Raw genomic sequence first — 17,464 nt, forward strand, 5'->3', positions numbered from 1 at the left:
GCAATTGTAATTGTAAAAAATATATTTCTAATATGTGTATATTAATAAATATATAAATCTAGTTAAAAAAAGCTTTTATATATATATATATAGCCTATATATATATAGTATTTTTAATGGTTTTAATGAAAATTAAGCAGATTTTTCATAATTTTCATTGTCCATATATTTTTATTTAGAGTTTGTTTGTAATTCTCACTATTCTCAAAAATAATTCTTCTAACTATTACTATTCATATTAATTTAATGCTGTATTGAAAAACATACTTTCCAACCTTTTCCATTTTTTTAAAGAAATTAGAAAAAAATATTGTCCAAGAGCGAGATATATACAGTGTATATATATATTTTAATATATATTTTTTATATCCCTTTTATATATAAAAGCTTTGTCAAATTCAGCCAGTTCATATCCTACAATACTATACACAGCAAAGAAAAGAATGCACAAGTCAAGAAAGAGAAGGTTCCAGAACTCAGAGCTGTCAATGTTCATTCAATCACTCACCCTCCCACAGCCGGCTTGTACACTTTGTCTTTGCAGTTAGAACAACATGAGTGGCATAAAGTACTACATATATAATTTTGATGTAAAGACAGAAATAAAATACATAAGAAACAGAGATGGAGGACTTGGTGAAAGGAGAGTGAAGCACAAGGAATACAATCGCCTCAGCTGGGAACTTTAAAGGAGCCCAAAACTCATTCCTTAAGACATAATCTGATTATTACAGCTCTGATGGTTCTTTAATGAGCAACACAGTTTAGGTTTGACAGCATGAACCTCAAGTGATCGATATATTCTCAAATGTTTAATAATTCAAGATTCACTGTAAATGTCAGAGACAGAACACAGCGGGGTTGTGACCTCATTCTACCTCCAGAGACGGTGACCTGCTGTGTAATTGCAGATGTATTGTACACACTCCTTTATTAACACCAATTCATACACACACACTCTCTACTGTATTCACTGACACACATTCGCTTTATCTCCCAATCTCGCTCACACACACACACATAAGCCTGGCGTGCCTTCATTTCTCTACATCGATTGTGGCTGTTAATTAGCCCGTGAGCATATCTCAGTCTTTTTTTGTCTCCCTTTTTGTCGCTCTCTGTCAGATATCAAAAATTCTTCTAAACTAGAATCTGTTTGAACATCACTAAAAATATCCTGTCGATAAGCCAATAGCCTCTGAATCTAAAAGCAGAGAGGTTTCCCTAAGCAACTGTGACAGGGTCAGAGAACAAATGATAACTTCACAGACATGATAGATTTTCCTTTGCCGTTACACCATTAGCGGACTCTGTAGCACTGCCAGATTTCCTATAGAGGGCTGAATTACAGTAATGGCCTTTCCATTAAGTGAGCTAAATAAAGTTAACATTTTACTTTTGTATTGTGGCATATTTCAGAGCAAAATTCGATATTCCAAAAAAAAAAATAAAAAAGTAGGACGGGACTTGATTTTATCCATCCGGACTTGAATAGAAAATGAAAAGCAGGCGTCCCATACCAGAATGGTCCTAGACCTGAATATCAATTGCGAAGAATTACCAGAGACGTACACTTTTGACCCACAATGCGAGGTTGAAGGTCAAGTTCGTATCATAATGGTAACACTTCTTTTTCCTATATATTGTTATTTTATTTTATTATTTGCAACCTTAAAGCGGCACTCGGTAATTCTAGCCACCGCTTTGCTGTTTTTCTCAACGTGCTCCCCCTACAGCTGCGGTGCGTAAAATCAATTGCGGCGCGCCGGCGCACTCCTCCCCCTTTCTACCGCTGCTCATGTGCTTTTGTTATGGTCGGAGCCGGTGTGGTGAACAAATGAGTCCCAGACGCACCAACTTTATCGTGTGGAGCATGTCTACCGAGGTGGGTAATACATCATACACAGTATAATTTAACATTGACATGTACATTTTGTATTCCGTAAAGCAGTTTGTGTTTCTCGCTCTTTCTCGCTCGTTCTCGCTTCTCACGAGACTTCCTATTTTCAACTTACCGGGACGTTAGTCCCAACGTTGCAAGGCTGGTTTTCCGCCTGGGAACGCTGGGGGAAGCGGGGAAAGTAACCATTCTCACCAGAACAGATTATTTAACCATCCAAATGATTTCTTATCGGATTTATTAAGTTGAAAAAGTTACCAAGTGCACCTTTAATTACATTATTGTTAATTGGGATGTATTTACTATGGTATAGGTGAATCTTGTCATTTTATATGCCACTAGTGGTACCAAACTGCAGTTTGAGCAGAAGCAATAGTGTGAGTTTGGGAGAGCACTACTGTTTCTGAATAATGGAAGATGAGAGAGCGTTTGAAACTCGTTGGCATTAATTTTGCAGACATGTTTGTTGCTGCCAGCGGCATAGAAATTACAACTTCACCTTTAAATATTGCACGATTTTAGAAAAGTTGCATTAGTCTCAATGGAAGCTTTCACTGTTGGTTAACATTAACCAATAACCCATGCGGCCCAAACGACGTCAGTTGAAAAGGAGATATTCAAGACAACAGAGACTATTATTGTAGAGCAGGAACATTAGGAAAGTGAATATGGTCAGCTTTGACCCAATGTTGACTTGGCTTTTAGAAGATTTACAGATTAAATAAACACTAATGCAAATGAGTGGGTGCTGATACAATGGACATAATTGTCTCTCTTGCGGAGGCGTTTTCTTCCTTCATCAGAGCAGTCAGGTGAGAAGTTTGCCTCATGGTTCTCTAACAATCAAACGTGTGGTCAAGTACAGCTCACAGAATCACAGCAGGACTCCAGCATCAGAAAGTGACACACTGGCCTATTCCCAGGGAATGAAATGAGAAATAACAGGCATCAAAGAGCAGAAGTGACGATTTCTAAATGCAGTAGCATGATTCTTTTTCCACAGCACGATACACATTTGTCTTGATACGAGTTAAACGTAAGATTTAGGTATCAGGCGGCCTTCTATTTTTAAGCACATCATCGTGTCCCAGAACTGGCCTCATATGGCTTTTAAGTGCTGTCACTCAAAGGAATAGTCTTCCTGGAACCAATAAGATTAGATGCCATCCTCCTACTAAGTTGTAATATTTGTTCCCTGAAGTCACAGAGTATGAATCTGTTTAAACGCAGCCAGATAAATACATGTCGTGCTGCTGCCTGTGCCGAGTGCAAACCGTCCTGATCTCTTTTGTCTCCATGCTTGGGCTTAATTACAGCTCTGCCCACGAGTAGATTCAAAGACATATAAACATTTAAGAACAGGAAGTCCCTTTTGCTCCTAGAATCATAAAAACCATTCGTTCCCGTTCATTAGCACAATAAGCGGAAAGAATATGCATCGCATCGATGATATGAACCACTGAATGATCAAGAATATGTACCAGTGTTGGTGAACGGTAACTTGTAAATTCACAAGCTACTAATTAAAGTAGTTCAAAGAGACCTCTTTTTAAAAGTAGTTAACTACTACCATTCAAAAGTTTGGGGTTGGTAAGATTTGTTTTAAACGTTTTTGAAAGAAATCTCTTATGCTCGCAAGGATGCATTAAGTAAAATCCATTTCTTAAAATGGAATTCATTCCTGTGATGGCAAGCTGAATTTCCACCATCATCAGTCTTCACGGTGTCACATGATCCATCAGAAATCATTCCAATATGCCGATTTAAGTAACGTTTCATTATTAATGTTGAAAATAGTTGTGATGCTTAATATTTTTGTGGAAACTGTTTAAAATAGTGTAATAATATTAATAAAGTTTTGATCTTCTCTCAACCGAGAGAGCACATCCTGCATTATATTGTATTATAATGACTGTTTAATATTAGCCTACCACTAAACTTTGACTATAGGCATGTTGCATATTAATTGTTCTAGGAACCTCAAAGCATATTTAAATTTGTGTGTAATTTGTGCTACTCCATAATGATGTTTGAGTAAGTAGGCCCAAACATAAACTCAAGCCCAGGGGCCCCCATCCTCCGAATTCATGCCCAGTACATGGCTTTTGCCAACAGCCTACAATATTGTGACAAAAAAAGCCATGTATAGTTTCGTCGTATCGAAAAAAAAATTCTCCAGAAAAAAAGACGCTGTTTAAAAAAAGTTGTCACGCTAATTAAAAATATTTAGTAACGTCGATAAATTTAGCTAGTTGCTCCCCAACACCCATATGATATAGCCTACTGTAGCCTAATCAATTAATACACCACAGTTGCAAAAAGACAGGGGCAGAGAGTGTGAGGGAGAAAAAGAGCTCATGAGAGAAAGGGATCCTGATGTGATATGACTCGCTGACATTCAGTCAAGCCCTCATTAAATTAGTTAAAACACTCCTGCATTATCTAGGGCTGAAATGTGTTTAATAGTCTCAAATGCTCCCTAATTACAATGAGCCAGCCTCATAGGCACAGAAGTTCACCAGTTCAAATCATTTCTACTGTTATTCTGCTCATTATATTCCGAGTGTATGGAAGAGAAGATATATAGTTCCTTCACGGACAGCCACAATGCACAGGTGATGATAATATTGCAGAAGCCTCATAATAATGATGCCACAGGAAACTGAGGATATGTAGGCTAGTTCATATTTAACATTGCCATGGAAAGTCACAGTCTATTACAGTTTGTGTTCATGCAGGGTTATTAAAGAGATAGTTCAGCCAAATTGTGTTTACTCATTTACACACCCTTCCTGTGTCTTTTTTTCTATGGAAAAAGAAAAGGATACGTTAGGCATGATAAAAATAGTTTTATATGTTGAGTACTGGAAAGCTGTGTCGACTACTAAGCATCCAGAACTATATTTTTAATAACTGGGGGTTTTGTTTCTTTCTGAAGTCCTGTCACTTAAACAATTATAGTTACACACCAGTACAAATAAAATAATAAAACAGTTCTCTTAATCAGTATAATCCAATCTCAAAATGTCTGTAGGCTATCAAAATCATGGCACCACGCTGAAGCATTTTAACCGCACTGAAACGCTTTGATATGTCAGATAGTTTTAGATCCGGCTCACTAAACATCTTCAGAAGAACATTAATACTGATTAAATATTCAGAGGCGAATGAAGAAAGAGAGATATATAGAAACGAAAATAGAAGGAAAACATGTGTTTATGTGGAAGAAAGCGAGACTAAAAAATAAATTCCATCGACCTGATCTCGTTCATTCCAACACATTATAAATAACATACCAATATAAACACTAATAACCCACCATAATTCAGCACTAAGGTCTGAAGATGATGCAACAAGGTGTTATTTAGTTAAGAAATCTTGTGTGCTGTTTGAGTGACAGGCACTGGGAATGGACTGGGACTCAAAAACAACCTGGGACCTACAGATGCAGATATAATACACTACTGGCTTATCTGGTTCAGTGGTGCTCAACTAATGGGTTATGACCCAAAAATACAGTCAAAAGTTTGGAATAATTAAGATTTTTTTTAAAATGTTTTTGAAAGAAGTCTCCAGTGCTGGGTAGTAACTGCTTACATACATGCTATCTGATTCCAAAAATTAAGGTACTTGCAATTAGATTATATATTAAATTTTTTAAATACTCGTAATCAGAATTTTCGATTGATTATATGATTCCATTATACTCACAATGACAGTAAATTATTCATAATTCATTGATTCTTCGATATTTCATTTTAAGTTTTCGTTTCTATTTGTTTAGAAGGTTTTCCAGGTTTGCGTAATCGCACACAGACCATCCTAGTCATGTGACTCATTGAAAACTGAGAATAAAACAGCATTTGATCACTGGATTTACAGAAATCATTTCCCTTTTAGAAGTGTTTTCTCAACATTGCAAATCTAATCAGCTCCTGACGTACGCATTAATTATAATTTGAATTATCACTCAGTGAGTAATTTATGTATTACTGTCTTTCAAACACATTAAAATGTGCAATTTCATGTTATTTCATATTTACATGCAATGTAGGGATTCCCCAACTTTTTTGTGAGCTGAACCTCTTTGACCTAACATATTTACTTGAAGAAGCCCTTAGATTTTAAGTTAATACGTTAGGGCAATAATAATATTAAGTCAGTAATAATAATAAAGTTCACAAAGTTTGAAAAATGTAAAAAAAAATTAAGTTTACAGTTTTTTGATCTCAGTTAATGGTCACATGACCTTCAGGTAAACAATCATTTAGTAAATGTTATATTTTTTTATTTTTTCATTATTATTTTAATTTGACATTTTTATGACTTCATTACTTTTCATTAAACACATGAACCCCCTGCAGTTCAAAACAGTAGTCAGAATACCTAAAATGTAACGACAATTTTTCTCATGTAATTTGGAATCAGTAACTGACTACAATTTATAAGTAATCTACCCAGCACTGGAAGTCTCTTATATTTACCAAGGCTGCAATTGTTTGATCACAAATACAGTAAAAATATTGTGAAATATTATAACAAAAATTGTAAATAAAATGTATTCTATTAAATTTTTATTAGAATAAAATGTAATTTATTCCTGCGATGACAAAGCTGAATTTACAGCAGGCATTACTCTAGTCTTCAGTGTCACATGATCCCACAAAAATGACTGCAGCCCACGTCTGGTTGCCCACTGAAGCTAAGTTGAGTCTGGTCAGTACCTGGATGGGAAACCTCCTGGGAAAACTAGGTTGCTGCTGCAAGAGGTGTTAGTGAGGCCAGTGGTGTGTGTGGGTCCTAATGATGTGGACACTATATTGTAACAATTTGGTCTAACCAGCACAATTCTGCATAAAGACTTCTTTCATCCCTTTTGAATACCTATCAACTTCCAAAGCTAAACACACATCAGCGTTTTCTAATAATCTTTACAAAATGATAGCGGTTTTAACAGGGTTCTTCCATGGAGAAAACACAACCCCCCACACACATCCTTGTCACTAGGAAGATTACGTAAGTCTAATAAAGGGGCGATGAGCTCAGGAGAGAGTAGGAAGAACGTTTTTGTTATCGGCCAATAACAAGACAGATAATTAGGGATTGTCGACGAGATGCACATTCAGAAGTTTCGCCCAAGTCTAGTCATGTTTCATCATGTTAAAAAGAGTGTTATTTCACGACATGACAACGGTGTTGTACATCAATTGACTGAAGGTTTTGTTCTGCCTGTGATCACAACAGAAAGCGAGCCATGCAGGGATAAAAGAAAGAAAGAAAAAAAATACAAGAAATAGACAAGAAACAGTCTCAGAAAAAAAAGAAAAAGAGAGTGATGGAGACAGAAAGAGAGACAGTGTGGATGTGTGTGGGCCAGCGTATTTTATTTTAGAAACAGGAGTGGGTGGATCTCATGTTTTACATTACCATATTTCATTCAAAAACAATTATTTTTAAAATAGCAGACCGTCAGAAAAAGACAAGGTGAGAAAAAGGGTTTGATCAGACAGGTTTTCAATAAAAATGCCCTATACTTTTTTTTTATATTGCATATAAAAGTTCAATACTACATGACACATATAAATGAGGTGTCCTCATCCCTCAAAGAGTTTGTTCTCCCAAAAATGGAAATTGTGTCAAAAACTAAAGCTTTTATTAAAACTAAGATGAGATCCCAAAAAATGCTCTTCTTTCAGATTTTGTCACATTAACATCTTCAGTACAACAAACAATTCCTCTACAGAAGATGATCAACATCTACAAGTCTTCTAGACACTTCTAGATCTTTAGCCCCGCCCACCGATTCGCACATGTCAGTAAATAAGAGAGAGATGCAAACACAGGATTCCTCCAGCAACAAAACGTCTCTGGTTACCTAACGTTACCTTGGTTCCTTGAGAGGAGGGAACGAGACATTGTGTCAGTAGCTGACGCTATGGGGAAGACCCTTCTCCAAGAATACTACTGAAGCCTTATGAAATCTTACCGGCAAGAATTCGCCTGCCAATGGCGTTCAAGCACAAAATAAATTCAAGTCTCTTACGCTCTATAAGGCGCCGATGAATGCCATTGCCTCAGCAGAGTTTTACACTCTGACAAGACGTGTACTGATATCATCGACCATATCGCAACAGAGATGAAAAAAAAAAGGTCAATGACAATTGAAAATAGACTAAAAAATATGCGAGTTGCTAGATGAAACCACCCAGCCTCACAAAGGCAAGGAGACGTGCGGAGTATGAAGTATGAACTTCATAAGTATGAACATCTGTAAGAATGAACATACTCTATACATTATAAATGACAACAAACAAGTTTGTCCCAGAAATGTATAGTGCCTTCTGAATTTAAGCTACCATCAAATATTAAATCAGATAATACAATTACTGAACTCACTGGCACATGTAGCTACTCTCGATTTTTCTTTCTGACTAACCTCCTCCTCTATGTCGGTCTCTGTTGTGTGTGTCGGGAATGATATGCCTCTTCTGTTCAGATAGATGAGGAGCACATTTGCAGACCTGATGTCTAAGGACTTTCGTTCACAGTCACACACACCCCTTTATGAGGACATTCATTGACACAATGCAATCTTTAGCAGTATACCCTAACCTTACCCATCACAACTAAGTGCCTAACCCGAACCCTTACCCTAAACCTACCCTTAACCTAATTATAACCTTATCCCTAAAACCAAGTCTTGACCCTCAAACAGGCCTTTAAAGGGGTCTCAGAAAGTGAGGACCGGCAAAAATGTCCTCACTTTACTCTCTTTGTCCTCACTCCAATGGTCTAAAACTCAAACTGGTCCTCACAAAGATAGTTGCACGCACGCACGCACGCACGCACGCACGCACGCACACACGGTTCGCTATCTTTGTGGGGACTCTCCATCGACGTAATGGTTTTTATACTGTCCAAACTGTATATTCTATCCCCTTACACTAACCATCACACACAAAAAAACATAAATTTTACATAAAAAAAAAAAACGTATTATAAGACTTTAAATCGGTCAAATCAGTTGTTTGGCAAAAAATTACTTAAGTAAATAAATAGCAATATCTGCAAGCACCTTTTTTTTCATTGTAGAAATTTCAAATATGATAATGATTTGCATATATGCCAGCGGTGCATGAGAGTACCAGCACTTTCCCCCCTCACTTCAAGCACTGTACATATATTGTTATTAACAATATGCATAGGTGCCTCAGCACACCTGGTATCCCAGACAGCAACAGTGTCGGCCCAGATCTGGGCAATGTGGAATCCATGTGTACCAAACGTGGGCCAGATCTGGGCTGACACGATGTTGCTGTCTGGGATAGGCTTTTCCGCAAAGATTACTACCTGTGTGGGCAAAACCAAGAAAGTGATGACGGATTCCTGGCTGTGCTTATTACACAGTTAATGTGTACAACAGCAATAGATATAACTGATCGTTTGTGCAGAGCGGCAGCAGCGTCTGCGCCTATAACAACAGACTGTCAACGGGCTATATCGAGGCGGGGAGCTGCATGTTAGAGAGCGGGGGCCATGCAGGAACTGTGCCGACATGAGAACGCTAAGCTGTAGTCTCCTCGCTTGGCTCGTAGCTCCACCACGAAAAGGACTCATGCAGTGCTGCTACAAAGTAGATGTCATCCAGGCAGAAATACTGGGGTCCGGAAGGCTTCTGAAAGACAAATGTAATACTCACCGGAATGCCACAGATGAGTGCCAATCCAGACACCGTCCCCTGAGGCAACGGCATTCAGCGTTAGGGGTTCCACAGTCTAGTCCACTTTAATGCTCTGCCATGATGCTTTAAGCTTGACATTGACTAGTCGCTGATCATGGCCTATAGAGGGCGCAACAGGATAAGAAATCTTTGAAGTCCACTATTACGATTCAAACAGTTAAAATGACAAATAAATGCATACTCTGAGAGCGCTCCACAAGATGTTTGATTATATATCATTTAATAATTTTTTTGGAATTTTTCAATATTGGAAGTTTTTAAAACAATTCCCTAATTGATAATATATATGGATGCTCAATATTTTAAACAGCTCGCACGTATAAGTTAATCGCCGTTCTAAATCCGTTGCTGCATTGTGACGCACACAGTCTACAGACAGTTGCTTTTGTTGACCCAACAACAAAAGAACTGCTAAAAATAAGCTGTAGGATCAATAGTCTTGTCATATGTCATACTGTAGCTGTGTACAAAGCAACCCACGTTTGAGTCTCAGCTCGAGGTTCAGGCTTATTTGTTCATCAATGACTTATCAGCAACTAGTCAACGTCGACTTAAAAAAAATCTGAAGTCGTTCAACCCCTATTCAGCGTCCCCTTAAATAGCGGAGGAGCCTGCCTCTGTTTCGCGCTTGAACACCAGTGGCAGGTAAATTCTCGCCTGCAAGATTCCATAAGGCTTCAGTAGTATTCTTGGTGAAGGGTGTTCCCCATAGCGTCAGCTACAGACGCAATGTCGAGTGAACCGAACTCGAAAGGAACGAAAGAAATGCCTCTGTGGATTACAAGACATTTTGTACGTTTGTTTACTTCATTTTACTGCGGATTCGTTTTTAAACAAAGACACAGTCCGACAAGTTTTTCAGAGACTGAAAATAAATGATGCAGTGCCGACTGTACTATTCATTGTACTGTATTGTCGCAACACACAAGTGTGAGTAACAGTTTTTACCTTAATTGTGTAACTATTGCTTTGTGTGTTACAGATCATTTGATATACTGTACTCACTTTCCTTTCACTTTACTAAAAACTTATGAACGATGAATATAAGAATGACACTGCGACAAACAATGGTACATTCATTCATAATTTTATTACACGAATTAAACTCTGTAAGCTATTTTGTCAACTATAAGTGTGGTAACTTAAGGTAGGGCCTACTTATACTTTATTTGCCTTTATCTGATTCAGGATCAGACTCTGGCTCTGGCTCAAACATGTATGGCTAATGGTAATTTCACCGATTGCCATTTTTCAATATTGGAAGTTTTTAAAACAATTCCACAAGTGTTATGGCAGCATGTTGAAAATTATTTTAAAATGCAAAACTGTTACCCAATCAGAGCAGTGGGCGTTTACTTCCATGTGGCGTCTTGAATGTGTCGCGCCCTTCAAAACGAGTGTTTGAAAAAGAGGGTCAAAAACAGGGTAGAAAATATCCTAGCACTCCGCAATTAGGATTAGGAAAAATCTTGCTATCATAAGTGGACCTTAAAGAATATTATACAATTGACCCCTTTAAAGGTGGGATCAGCTGAGAAATAAGAATTTATTGAAGAATAAAAAAATTAAAAAACAAGAACACCATGACTCACCGGTTAAGGGGCACGTTTTGTTGTGATTCTACCGTTAAGTTGGACATGTTCTTGTATCAACGTCCTTACTGGTCCTGAAACAAAAGTACTGTCAATCAGACAGTGTTAGTGGACCATGTTTGTATGACAAGTTGTTCTAGGATGAAGAACAATTGCTTAAATCAAGAACATGTCCTGCCTGGGAATATCAGTTACCTGAGTGACACACAGATGTTGCTCTCTAGGTACAAACTTTGTTGACGGTGTCCCAGTCTCCATGGCACATAAACTGTGGAGGCCCTTGAACAAACACTAGGTAAAAACCTAACAAAACAGACTGTGTAAATGGGGCGAATTATAGAAAATACAGCAATTTCACACTAGTGAAACAGCAGATGCAAGGACTGTGTGACATTTGTGACCTGAATATTACTCCAGTTATATAACAGGCCTAAAATTTAAAATGCATATCAGACTGGTCCAAAATTTTAAAGTACATGTTTAAAGTACAATAGATTTGTACCAAAGTATAGATTTGATACCATATTAAATGTGAGGAACAAATTAGCCCAAAAAAAAAAGATAGAAAAAGAAGGAAGCAGAAATAGCAGGGTGAAAAAAAAACATTTAATTTGAATACCCTGAATACAAATTAAACATAAATGTTCTGAAAGAGGTTGCCAATCTCACATTATGCTTTGGATTGATTTCCATTTTTTTCCAGAGTTGTCGCTTAAACTTATATTTTCTATGGATGGCCATCCCTCCCAGGGTTAATAAATATTTTTGAGAACCTTAATCTAGCCTCAGATAACTTTATGCTGTTGCTATAAAGACCTAAAACACTCCATGGCCCAAGGTAGCAAGTTTGAGTAATTCAGAAAGATGCTCTCAAAAAAAAAATCAAAGATAGTTCTTGTTACACTTTATTTCGATGGTCCACTTTAGATATTATACTAACTATAACTGTAACTTGTCAACAACCTCCGAGTATTAACAGACTGTAGTAGACTGTTAGGTTAGGGTTAGGTTAGTAAAATAATTCCTCTCTTAACCAATCTGGCACATGACTAAACGCACTTCTCCGCAGGTCACTTTTTTTTGCGGCGTAACCTACGTTCACTCTCACCCTCCCGCCTATCCTCTTTGGTCTCATCCACACTTCCTCCCCCTAACTAGCTTTCATCACTAGATACTAACAGGGCTTCTAATGCTCTTTTCTCCACTCTAACATCTTGTTTAGACAACTTTTGCCCCCTTTCATCCAGGCCAGCCCCCTGGCTATCTGATGTTCTCCGCAAGCATCGTTCTAAACCCAGGGCTGCAAGAGGAATTGGCACAAATCTAAAGATCCCACTAACCTTGGTTTGTATCAATCTCTCCTCTCTTCCTTCTCTGCTAATGTCTCTACTGCTAAAATGACATAGTACCACAACAAAATGAAAATTTCTTCTGATTCTCGCACGCTTTTCAAAACGTTCTCCTCTCTTCTTAATCATCCTCCTCCCCCTCCACCATCAACCCTAACAGCTGATGACTTTGCCACATTCTTCATAAAAACAACAACAACCATCAGAGGCCAATTTTCCACAAACTTGCACACACATCTTAAAAACAAACACACATTCTCCCCTCCTCTCTGCTCTCAGAGGCAGAAGTCTCCAAACTCACCCTTTCCAATCTAACTGTCCACTTGATCCTATCCCTACTTATCTCCTTCAAGACATTTCTTCTTCAGTTGTACCCACACTCACTCACATCATCAACACTTTTCTTCACACTGGTACTTTTACCACAGCATTTAAGCAAGCTCGGATAACCCCACTGCTTAAATCCAGCCCACTCCAAATTCAGGACTTTTAGAAAATTATAGACCAGTATCCCTACTCACATTCATTTCTAAAAAACTTCTTTTACACACCAAGTCTCTACCTTTCTTACACAGAAAAACCTCCTGGACAACATCCAGTCTGGTTTCAAAAGCGGCCACTCAACTGAGACTGCCCTGCTCTCGGTTATTGAAGCTTTGAGACTGACAAGAGCAGCTTTCAAATCCTCATTACTTATCTTGTTGGATCTGTCTGCTGCTTTTGACACAGTTAACCACTAGATCCTCCTGTCAACCCTCATGACGAAAGGCATATGCGGTACCGCACTTCAATGTTTCAAGTCTTACCTCTCAGGTAGGTCCTTCAGGGTGTCATGGAGGGGTGAGGTGTCTAAGTCACAACATCTAGCTACTGGGATCCCTCAGGGCTCAGTGCTTAGACCACTTCTCTTCTCGATCACTAGGACCGGTCATTCAGAAACATGTTTTTTTCCTATCAGTGCTACGCTGATGACACACAACTTTACCTCTCATTCCAGCCAGATAATTCAATGGAAGCTGCTCGCATCTCAGCATGCCAGACAGACATTTTTTGCTGGATGAAGGACCACCACTTTCAAAAAAACCTTGCGAAGACAGAGGTGCTTGTGGTCTCAGCCAACTCAAAACTTCATCACAACTTCTCCATTCAGCTAGGTTAGTCAACCATAACTCCATCGAGGACAAACAGGAACCTTGGATTTGTGATTGGTGATAAGTTAAACTTCACAGACCACATTGCTAGAACTGCCTGGTCCTGCAGATTTGCCTTATGTAACATTAGGAGGATCAGGCCCTTCCTATCGGAGAATTCTACACAACTCCTTGTCCAATCGCTTGTTCTACCCAGACTGGACTATTGTAATGCTCTTGGCAGGCCTTCCAGCATGTGCTGTCAAACTTCTGCAACTGATCCAGAATGCGGCAGCGAGAGTGGTCTTTAACAAGCCGAAGAGAGTGCAGATCACACCTCTCCTCATAAAATTACACTGGGTGCCGCTCGCATCAAGCTCAAGGAACTGATGTTTGCCCACAGAACAACCACTGGCTCTACACCCCTATACATAAACTCACTGCTTCAGATGTACCCATGTGCCCTCCAGAAGCTTGCGTTCGGCAAGTGAACGGTGCCTTGTGGTGCAATCTCAGAGAGGAACAAAATCACTTTCACGGACCTTTACCTTGACTGTTCCCTGCTGGTGACCTGCTTAAAGCTGCCGTCGGCAAGATTTTTTTGATCATATTCACTGAAACCGAAGTTATGCTCCGACAGAACAACATAAATCAGCCAGTTTTAGAAGAAAAAAAAACACGCTTCTACCTGCACCTGGAGCCTGTGATTTGTTTTGCAAAAATCCACTGCTCCCGGTTCTTCTGGTCCAGTCAGCACAGGGCTGTGTGAGATATGACTGTCAATCACAGTTCGTGCACACAGGTCCCCCCTCGCGCACGTTACAATATAACATGCACACGCCTGAAGTTCGCAGGTGTGTTGGATTGTGCGAAGCGTGATGGCGGAGAGAAAATCTACTAAAAAGCTTCCAATTCCTCGGTTAACAACCAGAGCTAGGAGGTCCGAAACAACAAAGGAAAAGAAAACATGGTAAGTACTCCATGGTGTTGATCGATGCTGAAGAGACGGGCGCGCGTTCATAGAAAATCTGGTGCACACGCACTGACGAGCACGAACTCGATGGGAGGGTGCTCTGTGGTAGTGGGGGAGGGGCATGAGAGTTGTAAACATTCAAAACTTTGGCTAAATCCACTCAATCTGCCAGACCTGCCGACTGCAGCTTTAACTAAACCCGAGCAGCTGAGTCTTTAACCGTTCTCAAGATCTTTTTCATCAACACTTAACCCATTAATACTAACACTTACTATTCTATAGATCTATATATAAAAAAACGTTGACGTATAGTTGCAAAGTTACTCAAAGTTAGTACAATGTCTAAAGTGGACCATCGGAATAGTGTTACCCTATACTTTTCCAGCTATGGAAGAAAAAAATAACTAGTTTATACAATGACAACTAAATTCAGGGTTCCTACACATTTTCAATTTCAAAATTCCAGACCCAAATTTCCAAACCTCTGTAGATTTTTCAGACCATATTTAACATAAATGGGACTTAAGCATTGTGTGTATATATATTGACTGTTTATATATATATATATATATATATATATATTAGACATCCCTAAATATTATTTAATTGGTTTTCATTGGTTTTCAAGTAATAACCTGCTTAAATAAGAAGAAACCTTAAATGCTTTAAAACCTGTATAATAATATATATATATATTTATATATATATATATTCACCCCTGACACATTGGTTTAAAGCTGTAAATGTGGTTTGATGTTGCATGATAAAACAGCAGTATGTCTGATTTTCCTTTATCTGTTGGTTTGAGTGGCACACATTTTGTTCAAAAGAGACCCGCAAACAGATTCGCATGATGAAAATGTGCGCCTTGAATTCATTCAGTTGTGTTTGACAATCACTAAACCACAATCACTTTTATAATGAAAATACTGCTTATATGATATATTTATTTTTTAGAAATTCTTAATTTAATATTTTAGAAAACTGCATAGGGGAAACTATGCTGACACAAACACATTTTTCCGTTCTGTTTTCTTTTGCTTATCCAGACCCAAAAATTACTCAGATCAGATTCCATGCTTTTCCAAACTGTAGGAACCCTGTGAATTATGATGATAAATTTAGGCAATTCATCATATTCACTGTGGTGAAATGTAAACCAGAAAGACTTTTTTTTTTTTTTTAAGTTAGTGAAGAAGACTAATCAGATTCCTGCCGGGGAAAAAACTAAGCTGGTTTAAACTGGTCTCCATGGCTGAGTGTCCAATTAGTTTAGCAGGTTTAGCGATTTTCCCACTGACAAGTGTCCAAAACCCTCTAAAACCAACAATCGGGACCAGGCTGGGAGACCAACTAAGTCCAGAAATGTAGTGGAGCTGAAATTAATGGAAAGAGTTAGTTATTGTGGAAGATCCTTCTCTCCAATTATCAAGACTCAAAAGATTTGACTGCTTTCAGAACTGGTTCACTGACTAAAGCATCAAAAAAGGAGTCCATTAGTGTTTCAATGGCATTCTGTGTTTTGTCCATTCACCCATTAAATACATATTATAATCCAATGATTTTTTTATGAGAGAAAGAGATAAATAAAATATGAAAACTCATTTGTTCCAAACCAATGGCAAACCAAGAAAGAAAGAAAAAAATCCACAGAAGAAATCAAGTTATACAGGTTGGGAAACACTCGATAGTGAATAAACCATTTTCAATTTTGGGTGAACTATCTCTTTAAGAACGTTTAGCTTTTCCCCAAAAACGTACTCCTGTTTCCAGGTTTGATGTTAATTAAAGCAAGCAGTCACCCAAATATGTCCTTCCTTCCCATGCTTTTCTCTCCCTCCAAGTATCTGACATGTTAATGCTCAAACTGAAAGAATAAAGCCAGCATATGTCTTAAGTACTGTACATATATACCTTCCAATTTCAGAGCATTCCCTAAATCCTTTAACCCCTCAGGAAAAAATCCTGCCAGCTCACTTTTTAGCATGCAAACAAATTGGGAAAAACAAAACCATTGGGAAACGACTTTCATCAAAAGACAACATGAACAAAGGTTGAAAAGAGCTTATGATCCACATCCAGTTTTCCACAATGTTTTAACTTTAATGCTGTTAAATGTTTTGTTTTATGTTTCAAAAATTATTAAATTTTTAATAATTTTTATTAAACACATTGTGGAAAATATTAATGCTGAGCTCTGTTGCACTCTTGTGGATGAATTTGGTACTGGTGGGTTGAGGGCTGGAAAGAGAATCATACGGATTTTATAAAACAAACACATCTGTCGAATAAAAAAAAAAAATGTGTCAATAGTAATAGGGCACCTAAAAATTAAAATACTCATATTTATTCACGCTCAAGTCATTCGAAATCCCCATAGAAAACAAAAGGAGAAATAATTTATTACAAAGATTATGCAATAAAATGATACTCATAGTGGCCAGGTGTTTCAAAAAAAGGTGAGTAACAACAATTTGAATTCTTCTGTTCTTACAAGTGAACAGTAGCAGTTTCAAGTTGACAAAATAATTCAAATATAATGCGTTTGATTGTGTAAAGAATCGTTCTGGGGTGTATTTTCCAAAAGCATCGTTAGCCAACTATTGTCGCAAGTCCCGTTGAATTGTTGATAACTACGGAACTTGCGAGGGAACTTGTGGGAAACGCACCACTGACTGTTTTTAAACCCATAACACACAACATCCCCAATGATACTTGTCTTTTTGATGAATTCATTAGAAGAACCAGCTCAAGTGAGCCATTCGTTTGACAATTTGTA

Source organism: Phoxinus phoxinus (genome assembly GCF_949152265.1).
Source record: "Phoxinus phoxinus genome assembly, chromosome: 14".
NCBI classification, from domain to species: Eukaryota; Metazoa; Chordata; class Actinopteri; order Cypriniformes; family Leuciscidae; genus Phoxinus; species Phoxinus phoxinus.